The 22,378-nt window shown below is 40.4% G+C and overlaps 1 long non-coding RNA gene across 1 annotated transcript; it reads left to right on the forward strand.

The window, feature by feature from the left end:
* The first annotated feature begins 6,220 nt into the window (after window positions 1–6,220).
* LOC148115103 (uncharacterized) lies at window positions 6,221–12,655 on the forward strand. The gene is made up of 3 exons (XR_015732170.1): window positions 6,221–6,318; window positions 6,637–6,777; window positions 10,813–12,655. It is a non-coding gene; the product is annotated as an uncharacterized LOC148115103 (long non-coding RNA).
* Window positions 12,656–22,378: the final 9,723 nt, after the last annotated feature.

Raw genomic sequence — 22,378 nt, forward strand, 5'->3', positions numbered from 1 at the left:
GCAGAGGAAGAAAGTGAACCAGGATAGCACAAGGCCTCCCACTCCCATCCCCCGAAGCCACCCCAGGAGAATACCATGGTCGATGTATTGAAAGCCACCGAGAGGTCAAGTAGAGCAAGGATGGATGCACTATCCCTATCCTGGTCCCGCCAGAGATCATCCAAAAGTACGACCAAAGCAATTTCTGTCCCAAATCCAGGACTGAATCCTGATTGTTGGGGTTGAGATAATCCGTTTCATCCAGAAACCTCTGGAGCTGCCGCACAACCACCTTCTCAATAACCTTCCCCAGAAAGGGAAGATTGGAGAGAGTTCAGAAATTATACAATTAGGTGGAGTCCAGCAATGGCTTCTTAAGAAGAAGGCAGACCACAGCCTCCTTAAAGTGCTGGGGCACTGCCCCCTTGTATAGGGAAGCATTAAAATATATATATAGTAATTGGTCTTGGAGTCTAAGAAAATGAAATAAAGCAGAACAGTTTACTAATTCCTGCCAGTCCAATTATTTCTTTATTCTTAATACAACCTTCCAACAACAAAATAGTGCCTGCATACATGGACATCCCCAATGGCATACAGAGAAAACAAATTGGTTGTATTATTATTATAAGAAGGTAAAAGAGCTCAGTTATAAGAAGGATATGGACCAGGGTAGGACTGTAGAATCAATCGTGAACTCTTCATTTGAAAATTTCAAGTTAAACTGAAGTGGAAGAAGAAAGCCCTCAATCAATTTCCACAATAAGATCTTGAGCATATGCCCACCCTTTCCAGGAACATCAGGAATATTTTTTTTTAAAAAAAATTATTTTCATTTTTAAAAATACAATACTTTACATATATATATATATACAAGGTTATTGCAACTAACGTACACAAATCTGCACCTATACCACTAATACAATCCATTTCATTTCCCTCTCTTTTCTTTCACCCAATTATACCATAAATTCCAACATTTGTAATAATCAGGATCTTTTTGGTTCCTAAGTAATTTCGTTAACCGGTCTGCCTCTGTGCATTCTGTAATTTTCCAAATCAATTTATTTTCTGTGGGTCTTCGTTTTTCCATTCTTGCGCATATAGTATCCTAGCTGCAGTAGTGATGTGGAGGATCAAATACCATTTTTCCTTAGTTATTTTGTCTGGTTTCATTCCTAATAAAAAAATCTCTGGTTTCAGCTCTATATTATATCCTGTAATTTCCACCATCCAGTTCCGAACCTTGGACCAATATTTGCCTGCTTTGGGGCACGTCCACCATTGGTGGTAGTACGTCCCACAACCATTCCCACACTTCCAGCATGCCGGAGAAACTCCCGGGAAGATTCTTGCGATTCTTGCCGGGGGGATATGCCAACGATAGACCATTTTATAAATATTTTCCTTGTAGGGGGTTGACAAAGTAAGTTTCATATTCCTATTCCATATCTCATCCCATTTATCCAGATTTGGAGAAAATCCGAGGTTCTTTCCCCAGGCAATCATAGTGTCCTTAATCACCTCCTCTCCAATGCATCATGATTCTAAAAACTGGTAGCTTGAAAGTAATTTCTTTTCAATTCCAATAAGATTTTATCTAACTCCTGTAGTGACCTATATATTCCCTCCTTTCTTTGGTCCCTTCTGACTCTCGATTGTATTTGGGCATACACCCACCAGTCTACCTTTTTGCCCTGTTTTGTAAGCTCCTCTCAGGTCTTCAATTCCCCTTGAGGGTCAAGCAAATTCTGATAAGTCAATGGTGTTTCCTTATTATATAGTGTCGCATGTGTTACTGCCTCTAATAGGGCATGTGTTTGCCCTCTAATGGGGCAAACCAAATCGGAATCATTGAATAATGCCTGTTCCTAACTCTTTCCCAAGATTCTAATAATATTCTCCGAAAGTAGTGTCTCTTAAACTGTCCACATTTCTTGCCCCTCTCCCTCCATAGAAAATGGTGCCAACCTTGACACAAATCATAACCCTCCAATGTAAGAGCCCTCTTCCTATTTAAAAGCATCCAGTCTCTGATCCAAATTAAATTAGCCGCTTGGTAGTAAAACTCCCATTTCGGTAGATCAAATCCAGGGCTTCTTCTTCTGCCACACAAATTTCCTCACATAACTATCTAGCAGTTTAAAAAAACCACTATCCAGTCTCGCGGGGGCAGTCTGAAATAAGTAGTTCCATTTCGGAAGTAGGTGGGTTTTAATCATAGCTATCCTACCAAGTAAGGAGAGTTGCAGGTGCTCCCACTTTTCTAGGTCTGTCTTTGTTTGGGCTAAATTATGGCTTATCTGCCATAATAGACGTATTTTTAGAAGACATCCAAATACCCAAGTATTTTATTCTTTTAGTCACTTGAAGGCCCAATTATCTCTCCAATTCATTCCAACGATTTCGTGTCATATTCTTTATTATAATCTTCGTCTTGTCTTTGTTGATTCGGAGACCTGCAATTCTACCATACTTCTCTATCTCCTGAAGCAAGTTTTTACCTGATTCTAATGGATCCTCTACAATAAAAACCAAATCATCCGCGAATGCCTGAGTTTTATATTCTTCAGATCTCACCTTCAGCCCCTTTATTCCCTGATTCTTCCTAATTTCCCATAGCAGAGGTTCTAGTGTAAAGATAGGAATAATTTTAAAGTCCTGAATCTTATTCATAGGAAACCAGAACAACTGTGGTATAAAATCAAATAAGATGTTCATGATTAATGTGAAAAAACACTGCCAAAGATCAGCAAAAAAAGAAAGAAGGAAAGAAAGCTGTCAGAACAAACAGTAGAAATTGACAAAAATGCCAAAGCCAAGAAAGGCAAAGATCTCAGAAAGGAACTTTAAAAGTCTTGTTCAGAGATCTGTTGGAAGAAACAAGAAGCCCTATTACAATGACATTTGTAAAGACATGGAAGATGGAAATAGATATGAAAAAAAGGAAACTTTTCCAAAAAGATCTTCAAATTCAGAAGAAAGCTCCATCCGCAAATTGATATAACAGTAACAGAGTTGGAGGGGACCTTGGAGGTCATCCAGTCCAACCCCGTTCACACAGGAGACCTGTACTAGGGATTTGAACCACCAACCTGTCTGAGCTACGAGCTCAGTGAGTGTCAAAGGACTGATAGCAACTGATTCCAGAAGATCAAACCAAGATCGAAGGAGTATATTGACAGTCTGTTCAACAGAGTTGCCAGCATCCAAGACACTTTAGAAAAGTTTCTCTACTTACAAGAATCTAATATTCGAAGATGAATTAAGATCAGACTCAGGCATGACCAAGTTAGAGGGTTGCAGCAATTGATGGAATATTTGCAGATTTATGGCACCAATAGAAGAAGAATCTGTAAATGTTCTAACCAAACTCTTCCAGCAAATCTGGATAATGACACAATGGCAATAGTTTGGAAGAAATCAGTCTACATATTCATACCAAAAAAGGAGAGTTAACAGAGTGTATAAACTACTGTATAATATTCTTAATATCACATGCTAACAAAGTAATGCTTAGGATCATCAAATGTAGATTAGAGCCCAACATGAAAAGGGAGATGCCAGATGTTTAAGTTGAGTTTCAAATCTGAGAAATAAGAGACATTATTGCTGATGTACACTGGATAGTTAAGAAAGCCAAAGCATAGCAAAAGGCTATCAATATGTGCTTCATAGAGTGTAGAAGGGCCTTTAATTGTGTTGATTATGTCAAACTATACGGTGTGCTTAGAAAAATTTTAATCCCAAAACATCTCATTGTCCTCATGAAAAATTTATATACAGATCAAAAAGCCACAATCCAATCAGAGATGGCAAAAGAGACTGGCTGTAGGTTAGCAAAGGAGTGAGATAAGGTGAATAGTCTCTCGTTATTTATTCAGCCTATATACAGTATATTCCAGGGGTGGGCAACTGTGGCCCTTTTACAACCTATGGACTTCAACTCCCAGAATTCCTGAGCTAGCTTGGTTATATCAGGAATCCTGGGAGTTGAAGTCCACAGGTTGTAAAAGGGCCACAGTTGCCCACCCCTAGAATATACTGTATATTGAAGGACATTGGATTAGAAGAAGATAAGCATAGTTTTAAAATTGGAGGAATAAATATCAGTAACCTGAGTAATGGTTACCTGAGTAAATATTACCTACCGTATTTTTCAGAGTATAAGGCACACCGGAGTATAAGATGCAGCTTACTTTTTCAGGAGGAAAATAGGGGGGAAATCTGCCTACCAGATATTTATCTGGCTAGCGTCCTTAGTCTGGTTAGCTTTAGTACATTAGTTTGCTGGTTTTTTATCCCCTGCTTGGGGATAAAAAACAGCTTCTAAGGCACAGTTGAGAGGAAGCAGCATTGAGAAAAACAGGCAAAGCAGAGGGAGATTGCTTCACTCGGCTAGCACCTAGTTAGGGCTTAGTTCAGACACATTATGCAAAGACCTATTTCTCTAGGAAATCTATAATGTTGGGAAAGATGGAAGGAAAGACAAGAGAATGATCAGCAGCATGGTAGATAGGCTTAATTACAGCTGCAATGTGTACACCACTAGGAGAGATGAACAACCAGGCTGTGGACAGTTGATTTGGAGAAAATCTATGTGCTCACTAAGAGTCAACACTAACTTGTTGGCACATCATCAATCATTCACAGAATGATCATTTAGAGATATTACAGCACTGGGTGTTTTGATTATACTGTATTGCATCTCTTTCATCTGCATTAATAAGAGCTACTTACACAAACAAACACCTACTACTTGCCAAAGCAAGCCTTATTAATTTCTGGTCCTCACCCATAAATGCAATGAATTAAGAATCAGACTGACAGTTAAACACAATGTTGTTATTTCTGTTTTGTGAATAATTTTGAGAGTGCTAATTTATACAGATGTATTTTGAAAAGCTTATTAAATGGCCGTTCACACAAAAATACTTATTTTTCCTCAAATTCTACTTTTTATTGGCTATCCTTCATCATTCTTGTTTCATAATTGCTTTAAAATTGTTTTTCCTAGTTTTCTCAAAATGCATTAGACTGGTTGAGAAAAATCCAATCCAAGAGATCTGGAAGGCATTAGACTCAACAAAGCTGTTTTAAAATTTGTTGATAATATTGCTTGTTTCTTTAGCCAAATTTGGTGAATTATTTAACATATACATTTGCATTTTGCAAATATTTTGAGATTTTCTCACATTTTTTTCTTCTTTGCCAAATGCTTTCATTACACTACAAGATCTGCTCACAAGATCTAAACAAATATTCTTTTGAGCAATTGGAGTTTATTGCAGTACTACTACAACTAATTGCTGGAGAGTAAATTTTGTTGAATTCAGTTAGCTCTTCTAAGTAAATATATTTAGGGAATTATTTTATTTGTGTCTATTGTTGAATACTCAGTAAACATGGAGTGAAGCCGAAGAAGTGAAGGGTTCACTCAAGTCCGCCGTCCCAGGCGGGAAGAATAGTTTAAACTGATTGGTCGAGCCCAGTGGTGGGTTGCTCATGGTTCTGTCCGGTTCTTTAGAACCGGTAGTAAAAGCAGCGGGAGGCTCCGCCCACCCACCCGGATATCATAATTGATGATCTGCGCATGCGCAAAAGCTTTTGTTTTGCTCCCGTTGCGAACTGATAGTAAAGGTAAGTAGAACCCATCCCTGGTCGAGCCGTCTGGCAGCCCCTATAAAAGGGCAAGCTGCCAGACAGGCTTTGCTTGGATTTAATTTGTTCTAATAAAGAGTTGAAGTAACACATTGGTTTCTGCCTCTTCACTCCACCCACTACCCTGTTTCCCCAAAAATAAGACAATCCCTGATAATAAGCCCAATCGGGCTTTTGAACACATGCGCTAAAATAAGCCTCCCCCGAAAATAAGCCCTCCCCAAAAATATTTAAACGCAGAGCTGGAAATCAGGTAAGATGGCAAGAGGAGCCCCATCTTGCTCCACATGCCCCAAAATAATAAGAGCTCCCCGAAAATAAGGCCAAGCGCTTATTTTGGGGTTCAAAAAATATAAGTCAGGGTCTTGTTTTTGGGGAAACACGGTACTTAACATCTATAATTTACCAAAGAACCTCAGAAAGTATTTAACTTATGGTATGGTACATTCTCATTTGCAGGATGTGCTTTCCCTAAATCAACTCCATTTTAAATTACTCATTGTGCTCAACATTACTTAACAGTTTCTGTTCTGGGCAAAGTTTCAAATGTATTATTAAGCAGGAATTTCCTGTTCAGTGTCTTTTTCTCAGCACGTCTGACAGCAAGCAGTCATGAAGGATCCTTGGTGCTCTCTGAGCTTGCTTCTTTTATTGCAGACATTTCATTACCCAAATTAGGTAACATCGTCAATGCTAAACTGAGAGGACCCCTCATATCAACCTTGAGCTATAAATGTTCTCCTTTATTAGTAAGCAGTCAGCAGCACTTCCCTCAGTCTGGTGTCCTCCAAGTATGTTTGTCTATATGCCCAGCATGTTTGGAAACTGCAGAACAACTATTTGAAAAAGTACATTTTTATTTTTTTAATTAGTTAGAATTTGCAGCTTATTCATATATTGCTTAAATTGTGGTTCTTCATAAACTTTTTATGCAGTCATGTTTTTTGCACTATAATCATCAAATGGCTGAATTATTTTATCCTGTTCTTTTGTAAGGTTCAGCGATGCGCTTAAGCCAACAATGAGCCAAAAGAAGAACTTAAGCAGAACCTTGAGAAAGAATCAGCGTTTAATTTGATCAAAGCAAAGAGCTGGGTAAACCGTTCCAAGCATATAAAAAAGAGACATGTAGAGAAGGTATGGTGTCCTTTTTATACTTTTGGAAACATCAGCTTGGTCCCCAATTCCGGCCTCCTGATTTAGGTTTTCATGTTCCTCATAGTCCTGCAAAAGATAGATGGCTCCACATCAACCTTATCTCATCCTTGGGTATTCCTTTGTTCTCTTCTTCCCATTTGCCACTAGGCCCCCTGGTCAGTGATGGGATTCAAAAAATTTTACTACCCGTTCTGTGGGCATGGCTTGGGCAAGGCATGGCGTGGCTTGGTAGGTGTGGCAGGGGAAGGATACTGTAAAATCTCCATTCCCTCCCCATTCCAGGGGAAGGTTACTGCAAAATCCCCATTTCCTCCCAATCAGCTGGGACTCGGGAGGCAGAGAATAGATGGGGGCGGGGCCAGTCAGAGGTGGTATTTACCGGTTCTCTGAACTACTCAAAATTTCCGCTACCGGTTCTCCAGAATTGGTCAGAACCTGCTGGATACCACTTCTGTCCCTGGTGCTACAGGGAACAGAACTGGGAGCTAACAACACAGAAGCACCCAGGGGGGCGGAGCCTCCTGCTGCCACTGCTACCAGTTCATCCGACCCAGGGTGAACCGGTAGCAACCCACCACTGCCCCATATGTGTCCACTGCGTGAACCCTGATGATGATGTTCGCAGCTCCAACCCAAGATAGGTGCCAGGCTCCAGATGGTACGAGAAAAACAAGAATAAGATTGATGGGGGTTCAGACTGATGGCAGCAGCATATGTTTGACGGATAAGAAATACTTTACAGAGGCCTAATGCAGCATATATGTGTTACAGGAAACAAATGTTTAGCTGAAACAAATGTTTACAGAATAACAAGTTTCTACTTATTCTATTATTCCTGTATATTATATTCTACTATTATTTATCATGTCCTTATTATTATTTCCCTTCACTTCTAATGTTATTCATATGGGTCAAGGAAGCAAGTACATAATTTGTCAGCTTTCGAAATCAGAAATTGTGCAAGGTTAAATAAATAAAATATATTACTTGCTCTTTCATTTTTTTAACAACCCCATAACTACTTTATCTGGTCTTCTTAGATCAAACTATTATATTCCCAGTGAGGCCTTTAAGCAAATAAATAGAAAGTAATGCTTCTACAACCAGCAAAAATATCTATAACTCTATTGGAAGAATTTCTCACTATGGTTCATTCCTTGCTCAGATCAAAACACTGCCAAAATTCAGACTTTAAAAGAGATCTCCTGAAATAACAAAAAATAGTCCGAAGTCCACATGTAATCTTTGGACTGTAGATTACCCAATTTGATGCAGTAAACAGATAATACCTACATATTGCAGCATGGTGAGATCAGCATAAATAAGTAATATAAACATCACACATCATTTTTATTGCTGTTTATCTATAAATTACTGGATGATAAACTCATTGATGATGAGATTGAAAATGATAATCCTTTTACTTCTGAATTTAGTACTGTACAATTTATTTCTGAATAACCCTAAATAGTTATTCAGTTATATATATGTGTGAATATTTTGACAGATTTGTTAGTGCAAAAAAAATGTATAGATTATGCAGTAAACAAGAGAAAGAAATGGACTTGGAAAAAGCTTAACTAGGTTAGCCAGGTAAACAGTCTTCAGAACTATGATAGTTATAAACATCTGGGAGGGCAAAGGAACTGAACTCCTCTGATGTGGAAGCTTTTTACAAGTCCACACAATTTGGTCTGCTGCAAAGACCAGCTGTATCATTTGTTCAGTCTTCGAGACCAATTTTAACACGTGGCAGAAATGTGAGATGCTGTTTTATTTATTTATTTATTTATATGCCGCCCTTCTCCGGAGACTCAGGGTGGCTTACAATGCGTTAAGCAATAGCCTTCATACTTTTGTATATTTATACAAAGTCAGCTTATTGCCCCCACAAACTGGGTCCTCATTTAACCTACCTTAGAAAGGATGGAAGGCTGAGTCAACCTTGAGCCTGGTAAGATTCGAACCTGCAGAAATTGCAGGCAGCTGTGTTAATTACAGGGTGCATTAAACCACTGTACTACCAAGGCTCCTGTTAAGCTATATATGCCCATAATAGCATAAATCCTTCAAAAAGGAGCAAGAAGGGGAGTGTGTTCTGCAAGCCATCTTAGTGGGATTTCATATATTATATTATTATTATTAATAATAATAATAATTATTATTATTTATTGGTTAATCTTTAGTGAGATTCACAGCCTTTGAGGCTGGTTAATAGCTCAGCAGCTCGAGTCCTAACCAAGGACCTAGGAACTGTTAAGGTATCGTCGGAGGATGTAAGCTGTTCTGAGTAAGGTGGTTTTTTGTAGAGTCAAAATGTTCAAGTCCGGCAAATTTAGGATTTCTAAATAGCGGGGTAGCCCTTTGGGTATTGCTCCGAGGGCTCCAATTACAATCGGGACAACACACGATTTCTTTTTCCACAGTCGCTCAACTTCAATTTGTAAGTCCCGGTACTTTGTGATTTTTTCTTGCTGCTTATCTTCAATTCGTGCATCACCAGGTATTGCAATGTCAATGAACCATACTTTTTTCTTTTCAACTATTGTTATGTCAGGTGTGTTGTGGACCAAGTGCCTGTCAGTCTGAATCCTAAAGTCCCACAAGATCTTGAGTTTCTCATTCTCTAAAACTTTCTCAACCTGATGTTCCCAGTGGTTTTTGCTGTACTCAAATCCAAACTTCTGGCACAATTTCCAGTGAATGATTTTAGCAACACGGTCATGGTGTTGTAGGTAGTCAGTTTGTGAAATTTTGCTGCACCCACTGATCAGGTGGTCGACTGTCTCATCTTTCTCATTGCAGAGGCGGCATTTGCTGTTGGTGGTAACATGTTGAATTTTTGCCTTCATACAGTTTGTGGCTAGGGCTTGTTCTTGAGCTGCCAAAATAAAGCTTTCAGTTTCTTTTTTCAGTATTCCTGATCTTAACCAGTTCCAAGTTAGTTTCTGGTCAGCTTTGCCTTCAATACTTTTCAAGTATTGGCCATGCAGAGCTTTGTGTTTCCAATTTTCAGCTCGCTGCTCAATTACTTCTTTCTTATATTCTGCTTTTGTTTTAGTTGCCATTATTATTATTATTATTATTATTATTATTATTATTATTATTATTATTATTATTTAATTTTTATACCGTCCTTTTCCCGAAGGACTCAGGGCGGTGAACAATCAGAATAACATACATATAATGGGAAATAAAAACAATTTAAAATAATTAAACCAATTTGGCTCATCAGTTAAGATCCTCAGCATAGAATTTAGACAATTTGAAAATTTATGCCAGCCCCGCTTGGTGAAACAGAAAGGTCTTCAGGGCACAACGGAAAGTACGGAGATCTGGGATCATTCGTATCCCTGTTCCAAAGGGCAGGTGCCCCCACAGAGAAGGCTCTCCCCCTGGGAACCACCAGTTGACATTGCTTTACTGACGGCACCCTGAGGAGGCCCACTCTGTGGGAGCGTACTGGTTGGTAGGAGGTTATCGGTTGCAGAAGGTGGTCTCGTAGGTACCTAGGTCCTAAGCCATGGAGCACTTTACAGGTAAGAACCAACACCTTGAAGCGCACTCAGAAGACCACCGGGAGCCAGTGCAGCTCACGTAGGAGAGGTGTTACATGTGAGCGCCATGTCGCTCCCATAATCACCCGTGCGGCTGCATTCTGGAACAGTTGAAGCCTCCGGGTGCACCTCAAGGGTAGCCCCATGTAGAGAGCATTACAGTAGTCTAGTCGGGAAATGACGAGGGCATGAGTGACTGTGCATAAGGAGTCCCGATCCAGAAAGGGACGCAACTGGCGAATCAGGCGAACCTGATAGAAAGCTCCCCTGGCCACGGCCGTCATATGCTCTTCTAAAGACAGCCAGGAGGACACCCAAGTTGCGAGCCTTCTCCGTGGGGGCCAATGACTTGCCCCCAATAGTCAACGATGGTATCAGTTGGCTATATCAGGACGCCGGCAGCCACAGCAACTCGGTCTTGGAAAGATTGAGTCAGAGTCTGTTTCTCCCCATCCAGATCCGCACGGCCTCGAGGCACCGGGACATCACTGCAAGGGCATCATTGGGGCGGTCTGGGGTGGAGATGTACAGCTGAGTATCATCAGCGTAAAGATGGCACTGCACCCCAAAACCACGGATGAGCTCACCCAGCGGCTTCACATAAATATTGAACAGAAGAGGTGAAAGGACCAACCCTTGCGGCACCCCACAAATAAGGTGTCTTGAAGTCGACCTCTGCCCTCCTGCCAACACAGACTATGACCGGTTGGAGAGATAGGAGGAGAACCACCGTAGAACAGTGCCTCCCACTCCCAGCCCCTCCAGTCAGCGCAGCAAGATACCATGGTCGATGGTGTCAAAAGCCACTGAGAGATCTAATAGGACCAGGATAGAGGAGCAACCCCTGTCCCGAGCTCTCCAGAGATCATCAACCAATGCGACCGATGCTGTTTAATGCTGTAACCAGCCTGAAGCCGGACTGGAACGGATCTAGGTAGACAGTTTCATCCAGGTACTGCGGGAGTTGCTGTGCCACCACACTCTCAACAACCTTTGCTACAAAGCGAAGGTTGGAGACTGGACGGTAGTTTGCTAAAACAGCCGGGTCCAGAGAGGGCTTCTTGAGGAGGGGCCTCACCACTGCCTCTTTCAAGGCGGAAGGCAAGAAACCCTCACTCAAAGAAGCGTTTATAATCCTCTGGACCCAGCCTCGTGTAACCTCTCGGGAAGCCAGTACCAACCAGGAGGGGCACGGGTCCAATAAACATGTGGTCGCGTTCAGCTTCCCCAGTAACCTGTCCACGTCTTCAGGGGTCACAGGGTCAAACCCATCCCAAATAACATCCTCAAGACCCGCCTCCATCACCCCATCCAAACCCACCCAGTCAGAGTCCGAGCCTTCCCGAATTTGAGCAATTTTATCATGCAGATATTGTGCAAAATCCTCAGCTCGACCTTGCAAGGGGTCTTCCCGTGCTACCAGGTGGAGGAGGGAGTGGGTCACCCTAAACAAGGCGGCTGGGCGATTTTCTGCCAATGCAATAAGAGCGGAAAAATAGTTATATTTTGCTGCTGCCATCGCCCTGAGATTCTGAGCAACCCAGGGAACGAGAAGAGCCTTGGGGGTCGGAGCGTGCTACCACTTGAAGACAGCAGGTGCGAACCCCCCTAACATGAAGTGGCCCCCTGCTCCCACCATATCTGCCCCTCCCAACCATGACCTTGATGGAACAGCCCCCTTCCATACAAGTATTAAGCCCCTCCATTCCCAGCTCCGCACCTCCTATGATGTAACTCTGTGCCGGATCTGGCCTCCCCTTTAAAAAGTCATCCTCTAACCCCTCCCTCTGTGGGTTGCCCCCCAAATCCACATGACCCACCCCGCTCCCACCTACCTCCCTTTTAGAAACCTTTAAAATTTTGGATAAGAAATTAGATAAAAAGACCCTCAACCCCCTCTTTGCAACATGCCACCTCTCGGGATTCCAAAATCCATCATCAAGGTAGGCCCTCAATAGTGTGGAGGGCCAGGTTTGCAAGAGGGGGGAGTCTCGCAGAACAAGAAGCTCAGCCGCTGAGTACATCCGGTGGCCAAGGGGTGATGTTAGAATGGCCAAGAAGATGACATAAGTTCTGAAGGTCCTGGAGAGAAGGAAGATGTAGATCTAGGTATTGGTAGAGTAAGCTCCATAGTCCTCTCACAACAGTAGGAGGAGTCTTATGCCATTTACGAACACCAGGGAAATAATGTCCAAGGCCACCCTCTCACGGTGGCTGGCTAGAGTATAACTGGCCATGGAATCTGATGTGCCGATCCTTCTGGTGATGAATAGAGCAATGTACTGACTCATGCAATATCTGCATCCTAGTGCCAGATTTCGTTGCTATCTTAAATAAACTTCATTCTCAACCGCAAGGTCTCTAATGAATCTTTTTTTTATTTAAGAATAGGAGAACGACATCCCTGAACTCTTTGTGCAGCCAAAACTGGCCTCTCCTTCCAAAACCCTCCCTTTCTGTTCTTCAACCCCAATGTCTCATTGGCCATCATGCAGATCCATCTCTTCGTCCCAAGCACTTTCTTTTCACAGGAATTTCCCCCCCTCCCTCTGTCACCCAGGTAACACTATCTAGTAAAGAGCAGGGAACTAGGTAAAAGTTCATCTCAGCATTAAAGCAAAGCTTCTCCCTCTTTCATTCATGTCAGCGCTGGAGGAGAACATAATTTGGAATGCTGACACCTAGCTGTTAACTGTCCGTCCAACTGAAAGAGTTGATAGAGTACAGGGCCGGTCTATGGAATCCTGCTGGTGGTGATGTTATGAGAAGATGAGATGGATTAGCAATGGAATACAAGGAAGATGTTATTTGCTGTGGGATAATCGGTTAGATGGTCAGTGATCGATGTATGTTCTGGGACCAGACCTGGGTGTGTGTGTGTGTAACATGAGGCGGCCGGGATTACCATTCCACAATCATCCGCTCACCCTTCCAAGCCCTCCGGGTCGTGTTTTTTTTTTTACCCCCAACCTCAACTAATCTTTATATGGATCACAGGTCATTATGAGAATGGCCCCTTCAAGTAAGATTAAGTATCCTGTGGCAGTCCAGGGGGTTCTGTAATGGTGAATTATAAAAGATATCCCTGCAGCATCTGTTAAGGGCTGCCAAGGCTGCTACTGGCTTTCATAATGTCGCCCAACGGTCAGCGCAGCACTCTTCCACTGCCGCCGCTGCCCCTGTCCTTAGTGCTGCGGTCTCGCCATGGAAGCTCCAAAAGTATCCAGAGACTCCCAGGGCCCCGACAAGGACCGCCCCCACCGACGACGACATACATTTCATGTAAATATATGATTTACACAGAGGGGATAGATTATTTAATTATTTGATTTTAGAATAGAATAGAACAGAATAGAATTTTATTGGCCAAGTATGATTGGACACACAAGGAATTTGTCTTGGTGCATATGCTCTCAGTGTACATTAAAGAAAAGATACGTTCATCAAGAATCATAAGGTACAACACTTAATGATAGTCATAGGGAACAAATAAGCAATCAAATCATATTAGGAAACAGTCAATATAAATTGTAAGGATGCCAGCAACAAGGTTACAGTCATATAAGTGGGAGGAGATGGGTAATAGGAACAATGACAAGATTAATAGTAGTGCAGACTTAGTAAATAGTTTGATAGTGTTGAGGGAATTATTTGTTTAGCAAAGTGATGGTGTTCGGGGAAAAACTGTTCTTGTGTCTAGTTGTTCTGGTGTGCAGTGCTCTATAGCGTCGTTTTGAGGGTAGGAGTTGAAATAGTTTATGTCCAGGATGCGAGGGGTCTGTAAATATTTTCACAGCCCTCTTTTTGACTCGTGCAGTATACAGGTCCTCAATGGAAGGCAGATTGGTAGCAATTGTTTTTTCTGCAGTTCTAATTATCCTCTGAAGTCTATGTCTGTCTTGTTGGGTTGCAAAAGCATACCAGACAGTTATAGAGGTGCAGTTTACAGACTCAATAATTCCTCTGTAGAACTGTATCAGCAGCTCCTTGGGCAGTTTGAGCTTTCTGAGTTGGCGCAGAAAGAACATTCTTTGTTGTGCTTTTTTGATGCCGTTTTTGATGTTAGGTATCCATTTTAGATCTTACAATATGGTAGAACCTAGAAATTTGAAGGTCTCTACTGTTGATACTATGTTGTCTACAGGGGTGGGTTCTAAAAAGTTTTACTACCGGTTCTGTGGGCATCGCTTATTTTGTGGGCGTGGCTTGATGGTCATGTGACAATTATTTAGGATTTAGCAGAGGTACTGGTCTACCACGCTTTTAACTGCTTGCAGAGCTGTACCGATCTACCCATTTATTTTTGCAGACACTGGTCTACTCATGTATTTTTGCAGGCACTGGTCTACCCATTTATTTTTGCAGGCACCAGTCTATCCATTTATTTTTGCAGGCACCGGTCTACTCATTTGTTTTCTTTTAACACTGATCAACTGTAGGGCAGCCCTTTGAAGCCCCACAGCAAGAGTTTAAACTGTTTTTTTCCCTCTAGCCATCAGCTGGGACTCAGGAGGCAGCAATACATTGGGGGTGGGGCCAAATAAAAGGTAAGAATAACGCGGGGGTGGGTGAGTGGGGTGGGGGGTGGGGAGGACAGAACCAGTTCGGTGACATCATATCGTCACCGCTACCAGTTCGGCGGAACGGGCAGAACCGGGAGGAACCCACCACTGGTTGTCTAGTATTGTAAGAGGTGGAAGTATGGAAGGGTTTCTCCTAAAATCTACCACCTTTTTTTTATCCTACATTTACTGTAGTTTGGAATGTCAAACCCGCGTTGTCATGGAGTCATCACATGACATATCACGATTTTTTTCCCCTTCAGTAAACTGGGTATGGGCGTTTCCAGAGCGTGACTGGCTGGCCCGCAGGCTGCAAGTTTGGCACCTCTCCTGTAATTTATAAATAATTCAGCTAATATTCCTTCCTCTACCAATTTTCCCAAATAACCCTATGAGGTGAATTTGGCTGGGAGAAAGAGTGACTGGCCCAAAGTCAACCACTTTGTTTTTCATGCCTACAGCAGAACTAGGACTCACAGTCACCTGGTATTTATGCCTGATGCCTTAATCACTGGACCAAACTGACTCTCTGGTTCTGCTTTGGGAGACACAAGATGCTAATGCAATGAATATAGGAATTTGTGTGTGAAAAGTATAGCATAACTTTTGGGGCTCAATAAGGAAGAGTATTTGGGATCTGCTTCCAAGCAGGAAATCAACCACATAAGCAATGTGAGCCAGTGGGTCCAACAATAAATCCCTTGGCATCCCTTGGATTCTTTTACCATTTTGCTTTTAAAGGTTCCTTTACTTAAGAATATAAGTGAGAAGTCAGTGTTCTGCAACATCAGCTTTAAGGATATATTTTATTTCCAAGAAAGTTTTTGGACCTCCTGTAAATTCCAGAGGTCCTGTCAGAAATGAAAATAGAAAACAGCTGCAGTCTAGTTCTTTGTTTGAAAAAGTGCTGGAGGAGTGGGAGGAGTTAGGAAAGAGCATCCTAAGAGGCTTGAGGGGGTGGTGGGGAGCAACCTCATTGGTCTTCTTTGATAGATAGGTGTTTTGTCATTGGCTGTGGGAGCCTTTTTGAATATTTATTAAATGCTGTCAAAATTCCAAATATGACCATCAGCCAGAAAACATGGAAAGTTCAGATACAGACTCCTCATTTTAGGACTAAGCAAGCTTTGAAAATTATTCACAAGTGCTTCAGATCTTATAGGAGCACATGTCTCTTTGTTGTCATTAAATACATCTATTGTTTTACTTAAGTTAACATTTTAAATTCTGTCTGAAAACAAAATAGCAACTAGTAAACTTAAGCATAAAAGTTATAGTTTAATTATATCTGATAGCTATACTACAACTATTAATACAGAATGGAATAAAAATGTTCCATTCAGAATCTAATTTAGCCTGGTGTGATTTGATGGCTCATGTAACTCAGACAGGTAGCCATAAAAGTTTCATAAAGAACAAACAATTCCCTATGGCCTATGTCAAACAACTAAGTTTCGTAAAGGCAGATTATTAAAATAGGCTGATAAAACTTGTTTCTCTATACAGTACTGTAACAAGCATTAGCATTTCATGATTCAGCATCATAATACTGTATAAGCAGGCTGGTTAACATATTTCTTAAAGTTATATGGAAACTATAGCTGAAGCTTGTTATAAACCACTGGAGGTACATTTGAATTATAGCAGGATAGTTAATAAATAAGTGGGTCAAATAACAGATTTTCTTGTGTTTCAAAATACTTTTGGAAAAGAATGATATTAATAAATTATATAATAATTATTGTAAATTATTTTTATGGGCATTAAATGAAGACACTTTAGGATGAAAGTATTTCTTCCTGAATGACCTATCATTCAACTGTTTTCTTGTCCCCATGTCTTGTTTTGTTCTCCAAGTGGTAAACTCCTTAATTAAGACTCTTGCTGCTGCCTTTTTTCCTATGTCTGTTTCATGTTATTCTTTTTCACTGAATATTTTGTTACATTGTGCTGCCTGTGTTTGTGGGAGCTGTACAAAATGATGAGATACAATATTTTAAGGCAAAAAATATTAAAATTGAAATTTGAGGGGGCCCTCACAAAAGAGCATGCAATTATCATCAATTAAAGATCCTATTACTGTGAGTGCTACAGATAAACAGAATATGGCTTTTTATAGTTTCCCTCGTTCTGAATAAACAAATTCTCTTTTTACAGAATTTCCTATTCATGTGGATATCAGGGGAATATCCCTTATCAAAGATTAAGCATAGATGTAGCATATTACGTGCCTTCAAGTCAGTCTTGACTCCTGCTGACAGCCTAGACTGGATCATACAGTTTTCTTGGCAATATGTTTCTTTGCCTCCTTCCCAGCATTGAGAGAAAGTGACAGACCCAAGGTCACCCAGCTGGGACAAGAATTCACAGACTCCCGGGTTCTGGCCTGGGAGTTCTTAATGACTACATTATCAAGATAGGGTCATTGATTATTTTTCCAAAAGGGGTGAGATATATTTTATTATGTGAAAATTGATTTAAGTTTAAGATGAATTGTATAGCTTCTACAGTAGAATAGCAAGAAACAGCAATTAATAAGATCTCGCTGTTTAAAAGTAAGGTGAAAATAACTTGGAAAGCCTCTCTGGCTGTTTTTTCTAACTTAATAGAAAATGAAGACCTGGCAAGGAAAATAAAATCATCAAAGCAATTTTTTTTTAAAATGGCTGGCTTTTTTCTAAAGTTGCAAAACTCTGATAGCAAAAAGCCTGTTATTCCTGAATTGGCAGAAGAAAGTAGCAAGTTTGAGAAAGGTTGTTTTCTCTACTCCTCCCATTTTGGGATATGCAAGGAACTAAATGGTTGACTTGTTTATTTAGCAAAGACAGCGTGGTCAGAAAGCAAAGGAAAATGGTTAAAAGTGCATCAAAGCCTAATCTTAGCATTTAGTTTTACCTACTTTTGTGTCTTCCGATCCAATTGTTCTCTTTGTTTTAGAAAAGAAAAAGAAAAAAAGGCTGCAATATTTTCTTTTTACCAGTAGAGGGAGCAAGAACATCACATAAAAATTTCAGTAGCCTTCTGCCCTCTACCTACAAAAGAAAGGACTGCAGCAAATGTTTTGTGGGAGGATTTTTGCTGCTGTTTTTGCTAAAGCACCTACAAAAATAATAAAAGTATTTTTCACAAGTGTTGCAAATAATAGATGCCATACTCATTAGACTTATTTAAGTGAATGGAGAAATGAAAGTGAGTGGAAATGATGAAGCCTAGAACTTCAGTAATAGAGTTCTTGAATCAGTACTTTGTAGAAACTGAATGTGAAGAGTGTTGTAGAAGTATGTGTGTGTGTGTGTGTGTGTGTATGCACATGCACATGCACATGCACATGCACAAGCACATACACATACACATACACATACACATACACATACACATACACATACACATACATATACATATACATATACATATGTAAAGGTGTTGTGGCTCCGTTACCTGAGCCTGTGTCATCAGCAAGAGAGGACTCTGAGAGTGAAGGAGAGGAGTTGGCAAGGCCTCCCTCTCCAGGACCCTCCTCTCTGGCAATGCCTTCGGTGTCTGCCGAAGGGCAAGAGATAGGGCCGGGGCCAAGCACGTCCATGCAGCCACAGGTGGACAGTGATGAGGGTAATGAGTCTTGGCTGGATCCTCGGCAGCGTCACAGAGATAAGCACGTGCAACAGAAGAAAAGGCGTGCCAGAGATTAGGCTGAGTCACTGGAACACACCCCACAGGGTATAAAAGGGGGTGAGGTGGCCATTCAGACTCTGTGATGGACAAAACTAACTACTATCGAGTCACATTGCATCTTTGGAAACAACATTATCGGCCTTGGATTTATTTTATGAACTGGACAAACCTTGACTGTGTGTATTTTGTTTATTTAGTAAAAGTTCTTGGCAAGCAGCTACTGGGTTGCTGCCAAGCGTCTTATCGGAAGAATTGGTTGTCTGCCAGTTTATTTAACCCCTGGCTGTCTGTTTGTGTGCGTGTGTGGGACGGGGACAGAACAAAAGGTAAAGGTTCCCCTCGCACATATGTGCCAGTCGTTCTCGACTCTAGTGGGTAGTGCTCATCTCCGTTTCAAAGCCAAAGAGCCGGCGCTGTCCAAAGACGTCTCCATGGTCATGTGGCCGGCATGACTAAATGCCAAAGGCTATTACCTTCCCATCAAAAGTGGTCCCTATTTTTCTACTTGCATTTTTTACGTGCTTTCGAACTGCTGGATTGGCAGAAGCTGGAACAAGTAATGAATTCAAATCCTGGTGCTACTGGTTCACTATTGGAGTGCCTGGCACTTCTGTGCATGCACAGAGCGTTTTTTATGACATCTGGGCGAGTGGGCGGACCAGCTGATAGAAGATGAAAATAATTTTCAACATACTTTGTGTTAAGAGATAAATATCATTTATCAGGTATACCCCAAAGGCAATATTTACAATTACAACAATGTTTGTTAATAACATAGTTTGGACTAGCAGCATTTCAGCTTCTGAGATACCTGAGATACTGAATTAACTTGTTAAATCCTTTAAAATTGAAAAAAATGATTATTAATTTTTATATATATTTGGTATCTGTAAATCAGTTTGATATGCACATCTTAAGAAATGGAATAAAGAATGAGAAGATTCTTTATTGTCTAATAAATTGGAGAGTGTCTTAATGTCTACAGCAAGTGTGTCAATAGACCTCAAATTACAATTTAGTCAACAAAAAATAATATTTAGAATTTATTGGACTCCCTTATGCTTGTATAGAAAAGGCCTATGAAAACCAGCAATTTTGTTGGAGATGTAATAAGACAATGCTTCTTTAAAACATGTTTTACAATGTCCTATACTTAACAAGTTTTTGAAGAAAATAGTGGATTATATAAATATGATGTGTAACAAAAGCTAAATTCTCAAGAGGATACTATACTATAGAATTACATGCTTAGAATTTGGAATTTGGCAACTGGACAACGTAAATGTGTTCTCCATGCTGTTACCCTGGCCAAAAGACTGATATTTTAGCATTGGAAAGAGAAGTGAATGGCCCTTTTCAATCAATGGACTGAAGACCCGATTGTACTTACTACCTATGAGCGGATTGTCTATAGATCTAGACTGCCTATGGACAAGTACAATAAAATATGGGACTCCTTAATATAGAATACAGAAATACATGAAAAAAGATAGTTTTATAAATGTACTATAAATAGATAAGCACTTGAATAATATTTGCTTTAGATAAGTACATATAGAATTATAATTGTTTATTGTTATAATAACATGATTTTTTTGGTCATACTTTTTGCTTTTTTATCAGAGCACTTGTTATGTGTCCTTTTCTTCTTCCTTTTGACAATGTATGCATCATTACTGCATTATTCCTTTTATGTTTTGCTCTTTATTTCATTTTGTTATGAATTAAAAAGCAATTAAATAAATAAATAAACTTCTGTTGGAAAGATGATATTGTTCTGCAGGACAGTATCTTTTCTGACCTTAACAAATAAGGTTAAATCTTTGGCTTCCTCACATGTTAACAATGCCAAATTGGACAACTTCCTATATTACTTTTGCTTTTTGGAAAGTATTGAACTGTTTCTTGGAAAAATGGTCAGAGAGCAGATAGTGTTTATTCTAGGTTTTACAGTATTTCTTGTTACATAAGAAACAAATAAATAAATAGGTAATAGCCTTAAGGCCAAGTCAAACAAAACTGAAATAACAGAGATAATTTCACCATTATATGTAAGAAATGTTTTCTAAATAATATACGTATTAAGAGATGTCCCATTATTTATTATTACATATGCTGTAAGGGCATAAGAGAACATAGGAACTACTTGAAAAGTTACTGGTTGGTTTTGGTTAAACCGTTAAGGGGTCAGGGTTAACTTTTCTCATTCTGTGACCATTCATGGAACAGGTTACATCTATTTTATAACATTCATATCAGTATTTCAAACAAGGACTAAGTATCTTCTATAGTACCTCAGCAACTGCTTACACCATCTGCTTACACAGTTACACTTAACTGTGTAAGCAGAAACATTAGCTTCCCAATCTGGAATGTGTTCATTTAATTTGGAAATTCTATGGATACTAGATTAATTACATTCAATTAAACAGCAGCTTTCAGAAACCTGGTGCAAAAGGAAAAGATATTTTGACCATTTTCACACCTGGTTTCAGTTAAATCTGCCACTCATGCATTCATGCATTCATTCATTCATTGTTTTCATGCAAGCTCTAATGAGTTGGAGAGTCAAATAAATAATTTTAATCTCTTAATTCTTTCCTTCCTTTCTGTATTGATGAAAAAGGATAAATGTTTTTCTTCTTTCATTTACATAAGGATATAAATCTGTTTTGATTTTGATTTTATATAGTATTTCACTGTTTCTTTTATTATTGTGTTAGTTACTTTGATCATTTGGGAGGATAAATGTGGAATAAAAATGAAACAATATAAATATATATATAGATTGTATCTGTGTAACTTTTTTAAATAATTTGAATGGCTTTGGAAATATGTAATTTTCAATAATTATGGATTATATAGAACCGAAAGCATCACTCTGCAGTCTTAGATTTTTTAACAGTACAATCTTTTGAGGTTTTTTTTTATGGGAAATTGACTAGACTAGGTTTAATAATCCTAGTATCAGCAGTGCACATGTAGGATTCTGGTTCAAATCACATTTATCAATCCAGACAGACTGAAAGAAATACATACTACTCAATCCAAATTCTTGGCTTTTCAAGTCCCAAACTGCCATCCTGAGACTAGAGACAAGTCTTGTGAAAGTAGACGCTAGAGTTTGGATGACCATACTTAACTACTGGCTCAAACTATTCCTTTTTTCCTTTGACCTTGCCCCACTAACTATGAGGGATGATTTTCAGTCCACATGGAAAAAGTGATAACTAAAATCTCATCCTTGGGCTTCTCTCCCGGTCTTCTATTCAGCCATGGTGGGCGTGACTAGAGGGTGTGACAGGCAGCATTCGGGCTCCTGCACTCTCCTGGAAGCACAAATGGGGCACGGCGGGATGTGCCGTTCCCCCGTTCCCCGTTTTGGGGCTAGTAGGCTTCCCTGCAGCCTCCTGGGAGTGAAAACAGGGTGCAGGGTGGCTGCCCTGCACCCCCTGCACTCTGTTTTGGGCTTAGGAAGCCTCCCTGAAGCCTTCTGGGAGTGACAACGGACCACGGGGGGGGGCTGCTGCAACCCCCATGCCACGTTTTGGGCCTAGTAGGCCTAGTAGGCCTCTCTGCCCTTTACCCCAACCAAAATGGGGTGCATGGGGACTCGGGGGAGGGGAGGGGCCAGCCAGAAATTTAACTAGTGGTTTGCCACAACCGGCTGAATCCCACCACTGTAAACAGTGTGTTGTAGACACAGTGTGCCAGTTAGATCTAGCTAGGCCCCCAACCTTTATTGCCAGTGAATCCAGCCAGTACTCAACCTTTCTATGGCATACTTAA

The sequence above is a fragment of the Pantherophis guttatus genome, chromosome 2, assembly GCF_059756535.1.
Source record: "Pantherophis guttatus breed Tessera chromosome 2, ASM5975653v1, whole genome shotgun sequence".
Taxonomy (NCBI): domain Eukaryota; kingdom Metazoa; phylum Chordata; class Lepidosauria; order Squamata; family Colubridae; genus Pantherophis; species Pantherophis guttatus.